This window comes from Vigna umbellata, chromosome 1, assembly GCF_029865625.1.
Source record: "Vigna umbellata cultivar VRB3 chromosome 1, Vumbellata_1.0, whole genome shotgun sequence".
Taxonomy (NCBI): Eukaryota; Viridiplantae; Streptophyta; class Magnoliopsida; order Fabales; family Fabaceae; genus Vigna; species Vigna umbellata.
This window is the reverse complement of record NC_142165.1, coordinates 25,494,779-25,513,865: the sequence shown is the minus strand read 5'-3', so window position 1 is coordinate 25,513,865 and position 19,087 is coordinate 25,494,779. Positions and strand designations below refer to the sequence as shown.

The window sequence follows — 19,087 nt, the reverse complement described above, 5'->3', positions numbered from 1 at the left end:
ATGCTGCTTTAACAAGTTTTGCTTCTATTTTAATAGATTATCCTAATCATGTAATCAATTATTTAATCATACTAGCCAGTTATAAATTCATTTGACCATGACAAGTCGAACTATTAAATGAAATGGATTTAAACAAATTAAATTGATTTAACCAATTATACAACTTATGTAATCAATTAATCCTGTACTTAAGCAAAGTTTCAATCCAATTTTCATTTTAAACAGATATATCACTAATCAAACATATAATGGAATAACTTTCTATTTTAATCAATTATATAACTTATGTAATCGATTATTACAGAGCAGTTTTCCCCTGTTAAGCATACAATGATATCTGGTGAAATCTAACAGATTATATACAATGTTAAAGCTATTATTTCACCCAAAAATGATATATTCAATCTGTTTAAACCATGATTCATTTTAATACAAATGAATTCTCATAACAAGCACAAACAAACAAGATACATATATATCAATTGTTATGTCATTTGTTGTGCAAGAAACTATAAAACCATTCTTTTATTCATCATAATAAAACATAGACATAAATGGTAGGTTTAGCTCCTCCTATCAACAATGTCAAGCATCAATATGACAATGATAAATTCAACCATAAATGCTACCTAATGGACCCATTGAAGTAAGTCATTCACATTCCAAATACCTACACAAATACATTCCAATAGCAAGATATGTCCATTACTGTGTTTTTAAACAAATAATGACATGAAAAACTTAAAACATGTGAATATTTCATCTTCTCTACTATAATTCCCTTTAACTAATTTATCTTCTATTGACTCATATTTCATGATATAAGAAACTTCATCCATGAGACAATATAAGCTTTGTACAATGTTTTACTCAAAATTCATCATCCATTTTGATGAGTGATAATGAACATTAAAGCTTTAAATAACAAAGACAATTATATCTATACATAATGATTTTTTCCCAAAATAGATAATCTTATAGATTGCAAATATGAAATTTGAAATTTATATATGTATTATATAATTCACAATACTAACTTCACTTTTAAGATTATACAATTTAAAATAAAACTTTAAATTTGTTAAGACAACATCTATAAGACAGGACTGTCTAACACCTTTATATTTTGATGTTTAACAAACAACGATATACAAAATGATTATTTGACAAAGTATTGTCTTTGTGAAAATAATATCATTGAATGAAATGCTTTTTATGAAACTAAGACTATGGCATCTGAATGAACAAGGAAAGTTTCAATAAATGCGCTAGAACCAAACGATCCAATTAACAATAAATGCACTATTACTAAACCATGATTTATTATGAAAAGGTATGTTAACTCTATAAATTTACCTCTTTTTCTAGTCTTAGAAGTTTATTTTAGTGCATTTTAGCCTTTTATTTTCTAAAATTAGGACAGTATTTAGATTTTTCTTTAATTTTAGAGTTTTGTAAAAATAATATTAATTTTTTGTTTTTAGATAATAAATAGTAATTTTTTTAATTGATGTTTTGTTCTTTTCTTTAAATGTAAAAATTTGTTTTTAGAGTTATAGGATTTTATTTTGAATTCTTTCTTTTATGTAGATAAAGGGCGGAAGATTAATAAATATGTGCAATTTAGATTGAGAGACAATGAATCCTTACAACAATTGATTTGGGCTGATCTGAGGTAGAAAAAAAGCAAGGGTGTTGCTTCCTCCACCACCACACCTTTCTCCCTCCACCTCCCCTTTACTATTTTGCCCCTCAGTAAAATTTTATTTTTAGGGTTATTATTTTTTAATTTTGCTCATTCACAACCTATTTCACTAATAACCTATTCTAGTCCCGTACATGAGTAAAATACTTTGCTTTCATTTTAACATTATACTTCTTCTTCTCTTTCTTTCGTCACTATGAGATACTACAAGTTGCAAAGGTTGATGGTGGTGGAAAGAATTATCAAGCAATCTCCCTCTCGTGGTGCAGTGTCGCTCTCGTGGTGCAGTGTCGCTCTCGTGGTGCAGTGCGTGTCGTGCTTCCTCCAGGTGCGTATTCGAATAAACCTTGAAATAAAACACTAAAATAAAAAACATAACCTTTAAACGGAGGTCACATCCTTCAACGGATGTCAACATCCGTTGAAGGATGTCACCTCCGTTTACATTTTTTATTTTAGGGGTTGTTGTGAAGAGAATGGTGAAGAAAACCAACCTGGAAGAAACGAAAACTCCAAAGAATTCCTCCTCCTCACGCTAGTGGACGCTCCTCGACGCTCCTCCACACCACGGCGGCGACGCTCCTTCACAGCACGGCAACAATGGAAGCTTTCAAACAAAACAAAAAACTGGGAAGAAAAAGGAATGGAAGCGGGGAGGTGGGGAGGTGAAACGGAAATGGGGAAAAGGGAAGAGAGTTTCGTAGGTGGGTGTTGGAAAAGTAAACTTAGGGTTTCAAATTATTTAAAATAGGGTAAAAGTAAAAATCTTTTTAACTTAAGGATATAATTATATTTAAAATAATGTGGGGAGGTGGAGGAAGTATACGGTGGTGGTGGAGGGAGCAACACACAAAAACAAATTGTGCCGCTGATTGGCTTCACTAAAGTGCAATGTTCTGTGTTGAAGAATTATGAATTGGGCTATTGCATTATATATGGGCTGACTCCCAATTAAATGGAACGTTGTTGTTTTGGCCTACTGATTTGAAGAGCAATTTTCTTGAGCTTCTGGAATGCTTCATTGAAAGAGCAATTGCTGAAATTGGGTCGCTACCTATGATGGGCTGAAGCCTTTGTGGATAAAAGATTAATTAAACGCAGCGTTGAAGGCACAATTGATTTGAAGGGGTCCAGATTTTGCGTTTCATTTTGGAAGAGAATAACAACCCAAAAAGCTAGGGTTCATGCATAGAGAAAGAGAGCGTGAAGAGAAGAGCTCGTGTCACTTGCTCAGGAGCGCAAAGCTGAACCAGACGCACGTGCGGAGGCTGAAGCCGTAATAAGGTAGAAGATGCCAGAGCTGCCCGTTCAAGTTGATCGGAAGGCATAGATGATAGAAGTGTAAGCAAAGTAAAAATGACCATCCGATGGGGAGAAGCTCGAAGCGTCTTGAAGAAGGTTCCCATTTTTTTTTTCTTTTTCCCTCTTTCTTTAACCCTATAAACGGGGGAGTCTTCTACAATGTAATATACAGACTTGACACTTTACTACTTTTCAAATATAGTTTTACGCTCTGTAGATTAGTTTTTTTTTCACGCTTTCTATAGAGTAGGTTTTCGTTCTCCTTGCGAGTTTTGTTTGGTACCTTTTCTTGTACTCTTCTTTTCTCGTTAATAAAAAGTTTTTTTTTTCGTTGATGTGTTTTGTTTTGAGCGTTTTTATGATTATGTGTTTGATTTTTGTGATGTTTCTGTTTTCTTGTGTTCATGTGTGATTGTGTTTCTTGTTTTGCCTAGAAATTGATTTGGACTCTAGAACTTTGCATTCTATAATTCCTTTCGGAATTAAATGACTCTGTATTGAGCATTCTTTTTCGAGATGTCTTCTCGAGTCAGAGATGAGTCCAATGCTTAAAAAATGATTCAAATTTGTGTTTCTTTTCTTTTTAAAGTGAATATCAGATTTAGATTTGCATTGATTGAGAATGAGTAGAAATTACCACTGTTAAGTTCAGAAATATGAACTACAAGACCCTGTGATGGGCTTACTTTAGTCAAAATGTCTTTCTGAGTGTAATTGAAACTTTATCCTCAATCATTTGCACATTTAAATTTTCTTTGTGAATTTTAGATTGATGAATAGGCTAATGAACTTTGGTTGGACAAATGAGTGGAAATAGTCAATTTAAAGTTATGAAATTTGAACTAGAATACCCTGGATTGGGATTCAACTTCACAGGATGTCTTCCTGAGAACTCTAAGCACTCTTTTATTCATATCAACGTACATTCACCTATGAAATCAATTATGTTTGTGAGTTTGTTATCTTGCTTTTGATTAGTTAGATTTTAGGTACTAATTTGGCTTTGTTTTAATTCTAAATTTTGTTATCATTTGCTTTCTCATTTATGATGTTATCTGAATTAGGTTAGCTTTAATCTTTGATGTTGATTTAATTTCTCTGCAAGTTTAGGATTCTGCATTTTTATTACAATTGTGTTTTGAATTCAGATGTTATCATTTTGTTGTTTTACCCTAGGTTTGATGTGTTTTACAGTGTTTAGTTTGTTACTGTTGCGATTTAGTGTTCAGATTTGATTTGTTCATTTCAATTTCCATGCACATATGTTTCTTTTGTTTTAGCTACTGTTTGACTTGTATGCATAGTTAGGTTTAATGTTTTCAGTACTTTAGTGTAGGTTTTATTTCTTTGCATTTTATTTCTTGATTTTTCTTTTATACAGATTTGATTTCTTTACTATTTTCTTTTTAAATTTCTTTGTTTAATTTCTTTCCCCACCTTGTTTTGTTTTAATAAATAGTAGTAATAGAATAACAAGATTTTAACCAAACATTTCTGAACTTAATTGTATCGAGTCCGAGGATTTATACTTAGGTTGTCCCTTTACTACATTAGTAGGGAACTCTAGTTTGTTCTGATTTTAGGTGACAAAAATCAGTTTAACAAGGTCACTATATGATATCTTAGTAAACGCATTATTAAATGATATTTTAGTAAACATGCTAATATGGTAGTAAACGCACCATTAAATGATATTTTGGCAAACACATCAATATGCTACACGATATCTTTGCTAAACGCACTCTTATTGTATCTTACTAAACAATGCAACAATGTGCTACATGATGTTTTTGGTAAACGTGCTAAATTTATAAACAACGATGCAAAAACAATATGTTGAGTAACACCTTCCTAGCGCTCTCGTACTAAACAAAGACCACTAAACGATGCGCTGTTAGTAAACACCTTTTAAAGGCTAAACAATACCTTGATGCAAAACGATATTTTCATCCAACGATGAAATCTTTATTAATCAATACTTGGTATCTTTTCAAAAGTGATTAAACGATTTATATGTATTGAAAAATTGACAAAGTTGTTTTGAATGCGCAATGCAAAGCATTAAATGCACAAAGTTTCAAACAACAAAAGTAAATAAAAAAAGGACACATCTCTCAACACGCATTTATACTCTACTTTGTGCAAATACCTATTACAAGTATCCATTGCTCCATTATGAACAAGTCAGAAGTTGACGTTAGAAACAAAAAAGACATTCATGGAATGTTCTCTCCACCAAATGTCGTGTTAAAAATTTTGTACTACCTACTTTGGTTAAAGTATTGCAAAAAGCATGTTTGCTTTGAGACGTTGACTTCAACCTATGGTTGCTACCTATGAAAAGGCTACAAAGATCTGAAAATTGAAGACAAGCATTGTCTAATGAATCTTTTCCCATGAAGCCTATAAATAGAAGAATCCTTGGACAGAAGATTAAGAAGGATAAGCACACGAACAACGAAAAGATCAAAGAAAAACTCATTTGTGAAAGAATAAAAACTTTGAGTATACGCTAATTAAACGCTAGACAGTTGTTTAGCAGAAAGCAAGAGTGGGTAAACTCAGTTTTAATCAGTGTAACAGGTGTTACCAGGATTGACTAGTGTAATCAGTAGTGGTGCTAACACTCAATTCTAGTTAGTGTAACAGGTCTTACCAGGATTGACTAGTGTAACCAAGAGTGGTGCTAATACTCAGTTCTAGTAAGCGTAAGAGGTGTTACCAGAATTTACTAGTGTAACAAAAAGTGGTGCTAATACTCAATTATAATCTTGTTGACATTATACTGGAACCCTCTCATGGAGGAGAACTGAACATAACTCAGTTGAATGAGCCAATATAAAATATTTGTGTATTTATTGTTTTAGCTTTACAAAACACCTTACTTATAAACATTGTAGTTGCTTACTAAGTTAACTATTGATAAACGCTCTTGTTATCAAACACTATTTTCCTTAAGAACTGTCTTTCTTAAATGCTGCAATAATTTTGCTAAACGCTTGAAATACACTTTATCTCTGAACGTTGTGGTTTAAATAGTACCTTATAAATCAAGCATCTAACAACCTATGTATATTGTCTAACCGTCACCAAGGTTGTTAAACATCCATTTGCGAAAAGGTTTTTCCATACACTATTCAACATCCCTTCTAGTGTTTTCGTGTAATTTTAGAATTGAATTATTTGTTTACATATTGCTCTGTGAAAAATGTTCATACATAATATAAAAGAAACTCAAAGTACATATCAAACTCAATTACTATAAAATGATGAAAAAAGAAATCCAATGTTTAGAAAATGACACTATGACAAAAAAGGCTTTTTATAACTATTAAAATTGGTTTTTTATACCATTTTTCTAATAGGTATAAAAGCATGAGGTATAAAATGTATTTATTTTTATACCAGTCTAGAACCGGTATAAAAGTATAACTTCTACACCTGTTATTTTATAGAACTGGTGTAAAAAATTACAATTTTATACTTATTGTTTTTCCTAATAAGTATAAAAAGTTTCATTTTTTATACCTATTATTCGCGAAATAGGTATAAAAAGTTTCACTTTTATACCTATTATTGCCCAAACCGGTATAAAAGTTCTACTAATGATAATTTTTATTCAGATTTCCTTTCTCTTTATTTTCATATTTGTCGAACATAATCATGAGATCAAAATAGAAAGAGACAAGAGAATATAATTGGAGAAAAACTAGAAGAAGACATCATCAAATTTATTATTACTATGTTCCTTATCATACATATCAAATTTATTATTACTATGTTACTTATCATACATAACCCCTACAACTTTATAAAGCACACAAAATCTGCATAGACTAAGCCTTGTATAGGCTACTAAGAGACTGAAATCTATAAAACCTATAAACTATCTAAAACAAGTTATTGAAACTGTTATTAACGGGTAAAACTTTCCTAAATTACAAAAGTTAAGAATTAAATAAAAAAATATCAAAATAAAATTTTGGTCCTCGCATCAAATATTAATTTTTCAATTTAGTTCCTAAATGAAAAATCTATATATTTAGTTCCAATATGAAAAAAACATTTACCAATTCATCCTTCAGTTTCTCAAAGTTACAATATAATATTAGATTTAGCCACTGTACTTGACACCATTTTTAAGTTTCTCAAAGTTATAATAATCTCATTGGTTTAATCCCCAATATGAAATTAAAACTTCTATCAGGCCATCTATATTTTTAAGTTCAAATAAATTTGATGGAAAAGTTCCATTATTTGAACAACCTAATTGCTTAAGACACGTGCACTCTACACTTTCAACAACGAAGGTTGAGAAAAATCTCACATCAACTAAATCAAATTAATTATCAGCTTGCATCACATCCTTCCTTCACTAATCAAATCTTACAAGCATCCAAAAAATCGAAGAAGAAGGAAAAAAAAGGAACAAGAGACATGGTTGAGCAATAGAGAAAATATGAACTTTCTGCTTGTGAAGATTATAACTGTTTATGCATTCTAGAAAAGCCTTTACAAGTTAATTACAACAACCAAACTTCCCATAACCACTTTACAGAACATGACACGAGCTGAAATTTGATGTTGAAAACTGAAATTGTAGTAAAAAGAGAAATAATTGGGCAATTGTGTCATGTTGTCTCTAATCATGTGATGGTAAAAAATTATGATCCTTTTATAAATGTTCTTCACCTAAATCTTATTTTTCTACATATTTTATTATCTCTTTGATCAAGAAATATTCATGGTTGTTGAAACTGTGAGATTGGAGGAAGTAAAAGCCTAAAATAAACAAACATAGAAGCAATCATGGTTTCAATGTGAAGAGACTTGTAAAGAAAGAAAAAACGAAACCTCATGATATTGACGGAGAGGAAAAAAGAATCCAATCTTGTTCCCACCCTTCGTCTCCAATATATGAGCCTTCAAGTTCTTGTCCTTGCTCAGGCCAGAAATCACCACCCTCTCGTCTTGTCCCGCGAAATCTAAATTTTATTAGGTATTTTCCTATAAAAAAATAAGTATAACAATAGGAAATGTAATGATAAATATAAACTTCAATTTTGATAGAAAAGTAGGAATCGAAAATAGTTACAGAAAGGAATCAAAGTTTGTTGATGTTAGAAATGTAATGATAAATATAAACAAAAATTTTAAAAATTATTTATATAATAGGCGTTATCATCAAATTTAAATCCCAAATCACTCAAACAATACAGAACCAGAAGCAAATGTCCAAAAAAATACACATTGTACACGTGAATGTGGGAACAAATTAGGCAAAAATGAAAAAAATGTTGGTACAAAAACATAGAACGCGTACAGATCAGCGAATCGGTGAAGCAATACAAAATGAAAAACAAATAATAGACGAAAATGAAAAAAACGTTGTTGAGATGTAGAGGAAAAGCTAACAACAGAAACAGATCGAGATTGAGCATGAGAAGAGATAATGTATAAAGAAATGGAGGAATTATGGTTGAGAAAGGAGACCTAAATGTCGTGTTGAAGACAATAAAGCTCCCAGCAAGCGTTTCCGACCTGAATGTCAGCCTGGCCAATGGGGATTGAGATGCACTCTCTCACTATTGCTAGTTAAGAAGGAAGATCGAAATGGAAAAGAAGGAAGAGTGAAACCCTAAACAAACCTTCGAGAATGGAGTCTCTGTCGCTCGTGCTTATCAAACTCTAAACAAATAACAGTGAGTGTTTTATTGAGCAACAACCCACAAGAGCAGCAAACGCGTACAAACATTCTGATAGAAGAGAGAGAGAGGGGTCAAAGAGAGAAAGATGCAAAAGAGAAAAGTGACCCGAGAAAAGGAATCTAGGGTATCAAAATTTTTACACCCTAACCGATGTTGAAAAAGTTTTTCAAGATTAGAAAAAATATTTTTTTACACCTGTTTTAAGTGTAACTGGTATAAAATTTTTTATTATTGTCATTACGTCATTTTTATACCTATTTTTTGATAGAATAAGTATAGAAAAACTTCTTTTATTTACCATACTACCACTGTATCACTTTTTATACCTAATAAATTTTAGCAGGTATAAAAAACGCTATAAAAAATATATTTTACACTAGTGTGAATTACCTACCTTCAAGCTCTACAAAACCTTGATGTTCAATTATATCCTTTGCTAGACAATTCTTCCAGTATCCCATCAAATTTCTTCCAACACCCTACAATACAAGGAAAACACTTAAATACCTTCATCATTACACCACACCACCATGGTCATAGTCACTGTCACTTCTGTAAAGGAAAAAGAAAAAAAGAAAATTCTAAATGAACTCATTCTACAAAGTTATTCTGGAAAATATTTCATGTACTCCAGAAAGCATTTTTCGAAACACATTTAATGTAGAGTATTCTAGAAAATTCAGTTTGAAAAATATTATATTCATTATGGAAAGTTTATTACAAAAATCTATTCCAAAAAACATATTTTGGAATATATTTCATGCATATAGAAAATTTAATTTCAAAAATAACTTTAGTTCCGGAAATTTTTGTTCCGAAAATCCTGTTCAGTTCGGAAATTAATAATTCGAATGTCACTTTACAAGAGTAAAATGTCAGTTTTGAAAATTAATGGGTGTAGAAAGAAATTGACGAGGGTGCATGAAGTAATTGCTCTTTTGCTTAAACCTCAGTGTTCAAAGTAGTAGCGGACAAGTGGAGAAATCGCACAAAAGACAGTGTTTTGGGAGGTTCAAACACGTATAAAACATGTTCAACGTTTAGTCATCAATTATTAGATTTAAAATTTGTGTGAAAAATTCGACATTTTCACAACATATCTGGAAAATTTTCCACCATGCGTTTGTGTTCCGTGGTGCAATTAGCAATCAGATAATTTAGATAATATAAGTGAGAAAATTGTAAATCCTTTGAATGATTCGATGCAATTTTGTGATTTTTAAATTGACGTGATCTTCGTGTGCTTTGAATTAGCGATTTCGTACACTGCTGAATTTTGAAATTCAAACAAAGGAGAATATGTGAGAAGTAAGCGTAAGCATTCCATTTGAAAAATGAGAGAGGGAGAATTTAAAATCTCTGAATTCTATTTTGCAATAATTTGAAGCAGTGCAATTAACTGGTAATTTCAAAGAGAATTGATTCATTCTTAAACACCATTTCAACTTGATTTTAGTATACTAATTCAGTTCTCTTATGTATGCTGCATAAGGAAACCTAAACCTGATATAGGAATAAATTTCACAACTATGTGCTTCTCTCCCTGATCACAAGTAAATATTTAAAAAAAACAATACTTGATACTGATGTCATTCGTTAAATAAAGTTCTAAAGTTATTGCGAAAGTCTTAAACTGGTCCATACATAACACTTCCCTATTAAATACTTCTCGTTTCTTTTCATTTATCATTTTAAGGTAACTTTGCTAAAACATAGAAATAAAGTAAAATAGCTCTGCCATTTTTTGAAGATGTGCAACTGAACATGTGGTGCGGTTGGAATTAGATTGAGAAAGTCATAAGATCAGCTTGGTTATAGGAGTTGTGCACCTACAATAGAGGTGAGTTTTTTACTTATTGAGTTGACATTTCATCTTATTCCTGCTTAATTTTAATTTTATATATTATGATTTGAAGAATGTAATTTCCATCAAATAATGTTCATATAAGAATGAAGGAGTTTAAGAAGGACAGAAGCCATATTCAATGTTGGCACGTAGTGAAACTTGGAGAGGAAAACATCGAAAGAAATTGTGATAGATGGGTAGAGATTATCCCAGCTGGCCTAAGAACAATTTCAACATGTTATTACCTAATGTTTGATTACTAAATAAAACATTACATGTTAATTCATTAATCAGGTTGGATATGTTATTTATTGTAGTTAATAGTTTGTATTGATGGAAATCCCGTAAGGTAGAAAATGGATGTATAAAAGATTGGATGCTAATAAACAGCTGACAGATGAATTTAGAGAAGGAATGTATGAGTTCCTACAATATGTTATTGGTCAAGAAAAGTTTGTAGAACAAGGTGAAATGTTAAGTGTCAGTGTAAAGTTTACAAGTATGTGGATCATGTTGGTTTGGATCTTTACCAAGGTGGATTCATGCGTAATTATTATTGGTGGACAAATCATGGTGAAGATTTGCCATAATTCCCCCTAGTGGATATTGGGAGTTCAAATTATCGAACTTGTGAGCAAAGGGAAGAATTAGGTCATTTCCATCAAATGATTACTTCTGTGCAAGCACCCTTGTGGGAAGGATATGTGAGAATCACTCAGAATTGTCAGCTTCTTTTTGGAAGCTCTAATCTTGAAATCTGATTATAATATGTTTGAAGGATGTTTTTAATAGGATGGTTCAACTTATGGGGGAGACTATGCCAAAAGATCATAGAATGATTAATAATTTTTTCGAAGCTAAGAAGTCGGTAGTAAAATGGGGTTTGGGTTTACGAAAGTTGATTGTTGTCCAAAAGGATGCATGTTGTATTAGAGTAAAATTTTTCATAAAAGTATAACTAATTGTTTTATTTGTGGAATGGATTGATATAAGAGAGGAATTGAAAAGAAGATTGCTATTAAAAAAATATGGTACTTTCCTATTATTCCAAGACTTAAAAGGTTATACTCTTTAATGACTACATGAGATGCCATACTGATAATCAAAGGGACCCATCTATTTTGAGTCATCCATTTGTTAGGGAAGCTTTAAAGCATTATGATAGAATGCATCCAGACTTTAGTCAAGACCAGGAAATGTCAGATTAGGTTAATGTAAAAACTCATATCTTTATAGTGTAATTGGCTTTCAATCTCAAGTTGATTGAAAGGACACTGCACTTGATGTAGGCATTGAAGCCGAATCAGTATAAACCATGTGTTTGTATTTCTTTCCTTATCTCTTTTACTTTCATTGCATGTGCTTTATTGCTTGGATTTCAAGAAAGATTAAATATCATTCTTAGTTTGCGAAAAGATTTATAAAGCAATTGTTTTTATCGATCACCAATACATCCCCTTCTTGGTAAGAGAAACAAGCACTAGTAAAAAAATAGTCTTTTAACGTGCCTAATACGCCTCGGTTTTCACAAAACCGAAGCATAATAAAACGTGGTAGCATTTTTGTAATTAAGGCGAACTTATACGCTTCGGTTCATTGGAAACCGAAGCCTATGCACTCTACTGCCTCGATTATTTACTAAACCGAAGCATAAAACCCTCTGCAATAATATATTATTTCGGTTTGCCTTCTAACCGAGTCTTATAGGTTATTTTGAACTTTTTTTTAGCTCTTTAGGCATCGGTTAGTAGATGAAATGAGTTAGTAGTGCTCTTACTGCATCGGTTATTTGTTCAACCGAGGTAGTAGCTCTTTCACTAGTTCAAATTACTGAAACATGAAATGAGTTTACACGGTTTTCTTCTTTCCCTAGCGCGTGCCTCCTCGTTCTTCTTCTTCCCCTACGACCTCCACCGCCACTAGGCGAACCTCCGCCACCAAACGCATAGTCCTCCGTCCTCCATTTCTCTCGCGCAAAGAAATCTCCACTTCGCGGTTTGGTTTCTCTTGTAGGTTGCTCGCTGCATCCAGAGTCGTGCTGCCACAGTTCGTCCACCACCGATGCCTCCATTATCTTCGACGAAGTGCTGTCCAAGTTGGGTGGCTCGTCGAATTCCCGTTGGGGTTCATCTAGGGTTTTTGACGAGCCTAAGAGAAATGGTTTCTTTGGGTCTAGGGATTCCAATCGCGAGCTTCCCCCTTCTCATGCTGACGAGACTAATAATTGAGCAGCGGAAAAGAAACCTTCGGGAGGGTTTGAGAGGAGGGAGAGGGATAGAGGAGGGTTCTTCGAAGTCCATTATAACATTTTAATTGATTTGATTAGTGACAATCGATTTAGAGTAAAGTCAGTCTCAGATTTTTGAAAAGTAGAGAAATACTAAGAACATATTAATCGATTTCATTACTAATACAATCGGTTAAAAGTCGTAAAATCAGTTTTTCAAGCAATTTAACAATGCAGACAAGCAAATATCATAGACATACATCAATACACATACACAGATAAAAACAATGATGCATGAATATAATATTTAACAACAACTGTTACCAAAGATTATACTCAAGTGATTTTTGATATATCCATTGTAATTCCTCCTTGAGTGTTGTCTGCTTCCAGTCCAGTCTATTTACCTGCAAAATCTTCATATGGTTTGGATGCAGGTACCCAAATGAACTTGGGGCCTTTGATATTAGTCACAGTAGTTGGTTCTTTGGGAATCCACTTAAATTTTTCCTTTGGAACACCAACCTTTTTATAGTAACAATTTCTAATAGTATGAACAATTGAATTGTAGTAGAAACAAGTAATATTTGATGGTTTACTCAAATCAGTGAACTTCTTTGAGTTTACTCTTTCACTTTTTGCCTTATAACTTATTCCTTATTTATTAATTACCCTTTTTTGTGATCCTAGAACAACTTCTAGATTTGATCTACCAAGAGTAAATTTAGCCAGTGTATTAGTTAGATATTCAATCTTTTCAACATGAGCATGACAATCTTTACAATCGTTCTCAACAATTTTAATTTCAGATTTACCATTTAAGGCAAATTGTAAAACATTATCAAGTTCAATTTCCAACTTATCATTTTCTTCAACAAGGTTATTGATTCTATATTCAAAATCTTTTCTTGCAGAGTTTAATCGATTAACCTTATATTGAAGTTTCATTGCTTCGGCATGGAGTTCCTGAAATGCATCCAGCAGTTGATAGTATCTATCCTCAATAGGCTCATCTCCGAAACTGCTCCTGCTGCTTTCTGAGTTGACAGATCCAGCCATGAGACATAAGTTTGTCTCCCTTCTAGACTGTGGTTGTCTTCATCACTGGATGAATCTTCATCATTATTTCCCATGCAATGTATGCTTTCTTTTGTTTGCTCTTTCTTTTATCCTGGTTGAACCTTTCTTCATATTTATGCTTCAGCTTCAAGGTTGGACAATCATGCTTGATGTGTCCCTCTTTTCCACATTCATAGTACGTGAGAGTTACAACTTTTCCTTTTCTCCAACCTCACCTAGAATTGCCTGCAAAATCAGATATAGTATTTCTATTTTTCATGAACTTTGTAAATTTCTTTACCATCATGTTCATCACTTCTTTTTCAGGCGCATCTGCATTAGAATCATCATAAGATTAAGTTCTCCTTGAGGCTTTCTTGCTGGTTACTTTGAGAGCTATGGACTGCTTCTGTTCAGTCTCCTCTTCCTCTCTCAACCTTCCTAACTCCAACTCGTGTTCCCTAAGCTTGTCAAAAAGTGTGGCCATATTCATTGTTGTTAGTCCCTTCATGAGTCACTTCTAGGACTTTCCACATTTCCTTTGCGCTTTTACACATTGATACCCTGAAAAACTCATCAATGGTAAGTTCATAAGAAATAACATTTCTAGCTTTTATATCATACTAAGCCCTTTTATTTTCCTCTTGATTCCACTTAGAAAAGTTTCAATACAGGTTTTCAATCAATCAATTTTGTAGACTCAAAAGGACCATTAATCACAGCATCTCATACGCCCTTATCTACAGATTCAAGAAAGATTCACATCCTTATTTTCCAAAGGATGTAGAAGCACCTTCACCAAAGGTCTGAGAAACAAAGGCCTTCAGAATCAATTAATCGATTTCACGGAAAATGTAATCGATTATTTTTCGAGTAATTTTTGAAAACCTGCTCTGGTGCCAATTGTTAGAAAACAAGTGCCTTGTTTCTCTTACCAAGAGGGGAGGAGGGTGAATTGGTGATCAATAAAAACAATTGATTTTTAAATCTTTTCGCAAACTAAGAATGATCTTTAATCTTTCTTAAAATCCAAGCAATAAAGCACATGCAATGAAAGTAAAAGAGATAAGGAAAGAAATACAAACACAAGGTTTATTCTGGTTGGGCCTCATTGCCTACATCTAGTGTCCTTTCAATCAACCTGAGATTGAAAGCCAATTGCACTATAAATATATAAGTTTTTACAACAAGGCTTTATAGCGATCAATCTGTCAAAATGTAAACCACCTCTCTAACTCACTCATCTAATATAGCCAATAACAAATTCCTGCAACAAGAACAATCCTCTTCTACAATCACCCCTTTGAGACACCTCTCAAAGTACAAAAAACTCCTCACTCTTCTTCCTGGCCACACGCACAGGGAACAACACAATCCAAGATTGCTAAAAACGAAATCTGATCAGTCAAGAGTACACCTCAGTAGTGCAGTAGTTGATCAGTAGTGAAAACCAAATATGTTCTTCAAGAAACCTTCAAGATTATCAACTTATGTATATCTTGTTTCTTGGAGCGTCTCAACACACCGATAATTCTTTTCTCAATTCAGAAAATATCAGATATGAAAGTTTAGAATGATCAAAAGTCTTGAGAGCAGTGTGAAGTGCGTCAATTTATAGTTTTCTCATAACAGACGCAATTCAATCGATTACGTAAATAATGTAATCGGTTACATTATTTATAGTTGTAACATAATTACAATTAAAACAATTATAATTTAATGCACATTTAATATAATCGATTGCAAATAAATGCTAGTCAAAATATTTGAAAAATATGACCGTTATCACTATTATGACTTAGCTTGAAAACAATTTTCAAATTATAATAGACTTAATTGATTACATAAACAGTGTAATCGATTAAGCTATACACTTAAACAGATTTTGAAAATTTTTTCACTTTAAAACTCATCACAACACATTTCAAAAAGATGATTGCAAAGACATGAGTTTAATCGATTATACACTTAATGTAATTGGTTAAAACTTGTTATTTTGTCACCGTTTAAAACATAAGTTGTGTGATGAACTTAATTGATTACAACATCAATATAATCAACTATTTCATACAAAGTTGCTTTGTGCTTGTGGTTTTATCACATTAAAACATTTAGTATGCATACAGAAGATATAAACACAATTAAGATCACAGTAGTATGCAAACCAATCAACATGTCATCATATGTATCAACTATAACGAAAACATTTACATACTAACATATGTATCAATCACAAATACACATTTCTGTTGTGTCATGAAAATATATATGTGTTGTTACAATCAATGTGTATCATTATCAAAAACCAAACACATCAGGGATTGGGTTTTAACACTCATATTGTCCCCCTATTAATAATTCTTATGAATTGTCAATTTCATAACTAACTTTTTGATTGAGTATTGATTACAGGAGCGTCTAAGAACAAGTCTTGGAGAATCAAAGATCTCATTTGGGTTAATCATCAAGATTCTTGCAAGAAAACTGACCTGAAAGGTTTCTGATCAACTCTGCACTACTGGTGTATTAATGTGAAAATCAGATTCATCATTTGCAATTAGAGGATTTTGTTCCTATGCAAGTTAGGCAAGAGGAGAGAATTGTGGTGTTCTTTATTAAGAGTTGAAATTGCTCTCAAGGTGTTTAGAGAGTTGATTGGTCTCTGTTTTTGTAAGATTGTGAGGTTGTTCACATCTTGTACTATAAGTGAATTGTATATTATTTTTTTAAGGGATTTAAGGGTGATTCAAAGTGAATTTGGATGTAAGGTTTATGAAAGTTTATGCGAGATTGGATTGATGTGATAGATTAAAAAATGTTTTAGTGGATAGAAAATAAAGATTATCAAATTGTCTTTACTAGTAATAATAATATAAAATGATATTTATAAATAAAATATTTTTTGATAAAAAATATTTTAAATAGTAGAATAAAAAAATTAATAAAATAATTAAAAAAATATTTTTTAAGGAAATTATTATTTTTTTCTTTAAATATTATTTTTTAAGAATATAATTTAACCATAAGTGGTATAATTATTATTATTATTATTATTATTATTATTATTATTTATTACTAGTTAAAACATAGCACCTATCTGTATCGATATTCTTATTATGTTAAAAAATATATAGTTTTATTATTTAATGAGTAATTAATTAAAAATAAATTAATAAATTTTATTTTAAATATATACAATTTTAAAAAGTATATAGTTATTATGTTAAAAAATGTTATTTAATGTTTTAAGTAAAGATGATTTATTCAATAATTTGTTTTATTAAATAAATTAGTAAGCTATTTTTTATATACTAAAAAGTTACATTAGAAAAAGCTGTCAAGTAATACATCCTTTCAACTGTACAAAAGTTCAAATATGAAGCATCCAACTTGAACAGAATAGACATAAAATAAAAGTTATTGACATGAAAATATACAAGGAAGTATACTTGCAAATTAATTAACAACAAACATCCTGATCAAAGCATTGATATGGAATCAAGTACCTCTAATTTAAATCGATTATAGCGTTACGTTTTCGCATGGAATCGACTGCCTTCAATTTAAAATCGATTACAACAGGGTTACATTTAGCATCAAAGTTGGAAGTTATGAAATAATAGAGATTAAAAATGATATTTGTTGTGAAATTTCTTTAAATCTAAGCACTCAGCAGATAAAAAAAATCATCTATCCCACAAATCAACTTTGTACGTAATCCTCGTAAACGAACATGATTTAATTCTCCAATCCATATATTTTTTTTAATAGAAAATTAAGTCCAAACGAACACAACATTAAAATATTTGATAGCATTGGGTAAAAAAATAACATGTTTTAAATGATAGAAACTTAAAAATAAGATATTTAAAGAAAATTTATTAAAGTTTGTGAATAAATTTATGGCTGTAGATAATTTTTATTTAATAAATTAAAGTGCAGAATTATATTTTTATTCGATGATTAAAATTAATATATATATATATATTCTCACTTCAGATAAATACGATATTATTGTATATATTTTCTGAGACAGCTGAATTTCTTACTGTTTTGACGGTCTAAGTAACCATACGATAGAAGCCAAAATGAATTGATGCAGTTGTTTGTTTTGTGGTGGTGAGTGAGTGATTAAGGAAGAGAGAAGATCTAGTTGGATTTGGTTGCCATGCATTATGATAGTAAAGTCTTTTCAGTGATGAATGAATTGATGTAGTTCTTTATTTTCTCCTTGTGCATGATTAATCCAAAATGACGACTGATGTGTCTCCTTTACCTACTTCTATGCTTTGTCATTTTCATGCAGCAAGCTACCTCTTAGATCTGTAATATAGGACTCAACTTATTATGATATGCCTTGGCCACCTTCTGCCACTGTCCTTTTGCCCCCACCATTCATGCTGTTTCCCCTTTTCTTTCATCTTGCCTTTAGGACCTAGACACAACCATTTCATTCACAATTAACTTAGCTTTTTTGAACCACTACTATCTTCCTATTCTGTTAAGTTTTCAAATAAATGAAACGCCTATTGTTATGTAATAAAAAATAACTATCGGGTATTTTTGTAATAATGAATCACTCTTACAAAATCATATATTTATTATTAGTGTAATTTTTTTTATCTCACCCATAACTATCTTCACAGACACTTTGCTGACTTTTCCATTAGTACTCACAATATTTTTTATCTTGGAAAAAATTCTTGCCTTTTAAATATTTATTGAGTTATTATTCATTTTACTTTTAATTAATAATGTGAGATATTGAAATTGAGTTATACGCCTATTAAATAAAACTTGAAATAATTTATTTTATCAACCAGTGAAATCTAGCCTGGTAATACGTTGCGGCAAAGTGTGGGAAGATAATCACAAAGTGAACCTACTAGCATAAAGAAAACATTCTTTTTTTAATTTTAATCAGTTCAGGCACTTGATCTACTCACTAGGAATGAAATTTTATCTTTTCTTTCCCACGAACATAATTTCCACAGTTGTAAAGTTTTATCTCAAACTCATATGATTTATAAAAAAAATCGTTAATAATTATTTTTAATGTTAAATGTATTTTTGGTTTCTAAACTATATAAAATATTGTGTTTTGTTTTTAAATTAAATTATAAAATATTTAACTTTTGTATTTTATGTAAAGTAGATAAAACATTTTTGTGTCGAGTGTTTTATTTGTGACAATACAGATTTTACAATGACACATAATACTACTTTCACATATTCTTTAT

General features: G+C 31.3%; 1 pseudogene; it reads left to right on the top strand.

Annotated features, from left to right (window-relative positions):
- Nucleotides 1-10,894: 10,894 nt before the first annotated feature.
- On the top strand, nt 10,895-12,789 carry LOC148205003 (uncharacterized; annotated as a pseudogene).
- The last annotated feature ends 6,298 nt before the right edge of the window (nt 12,790-19,087 follow it).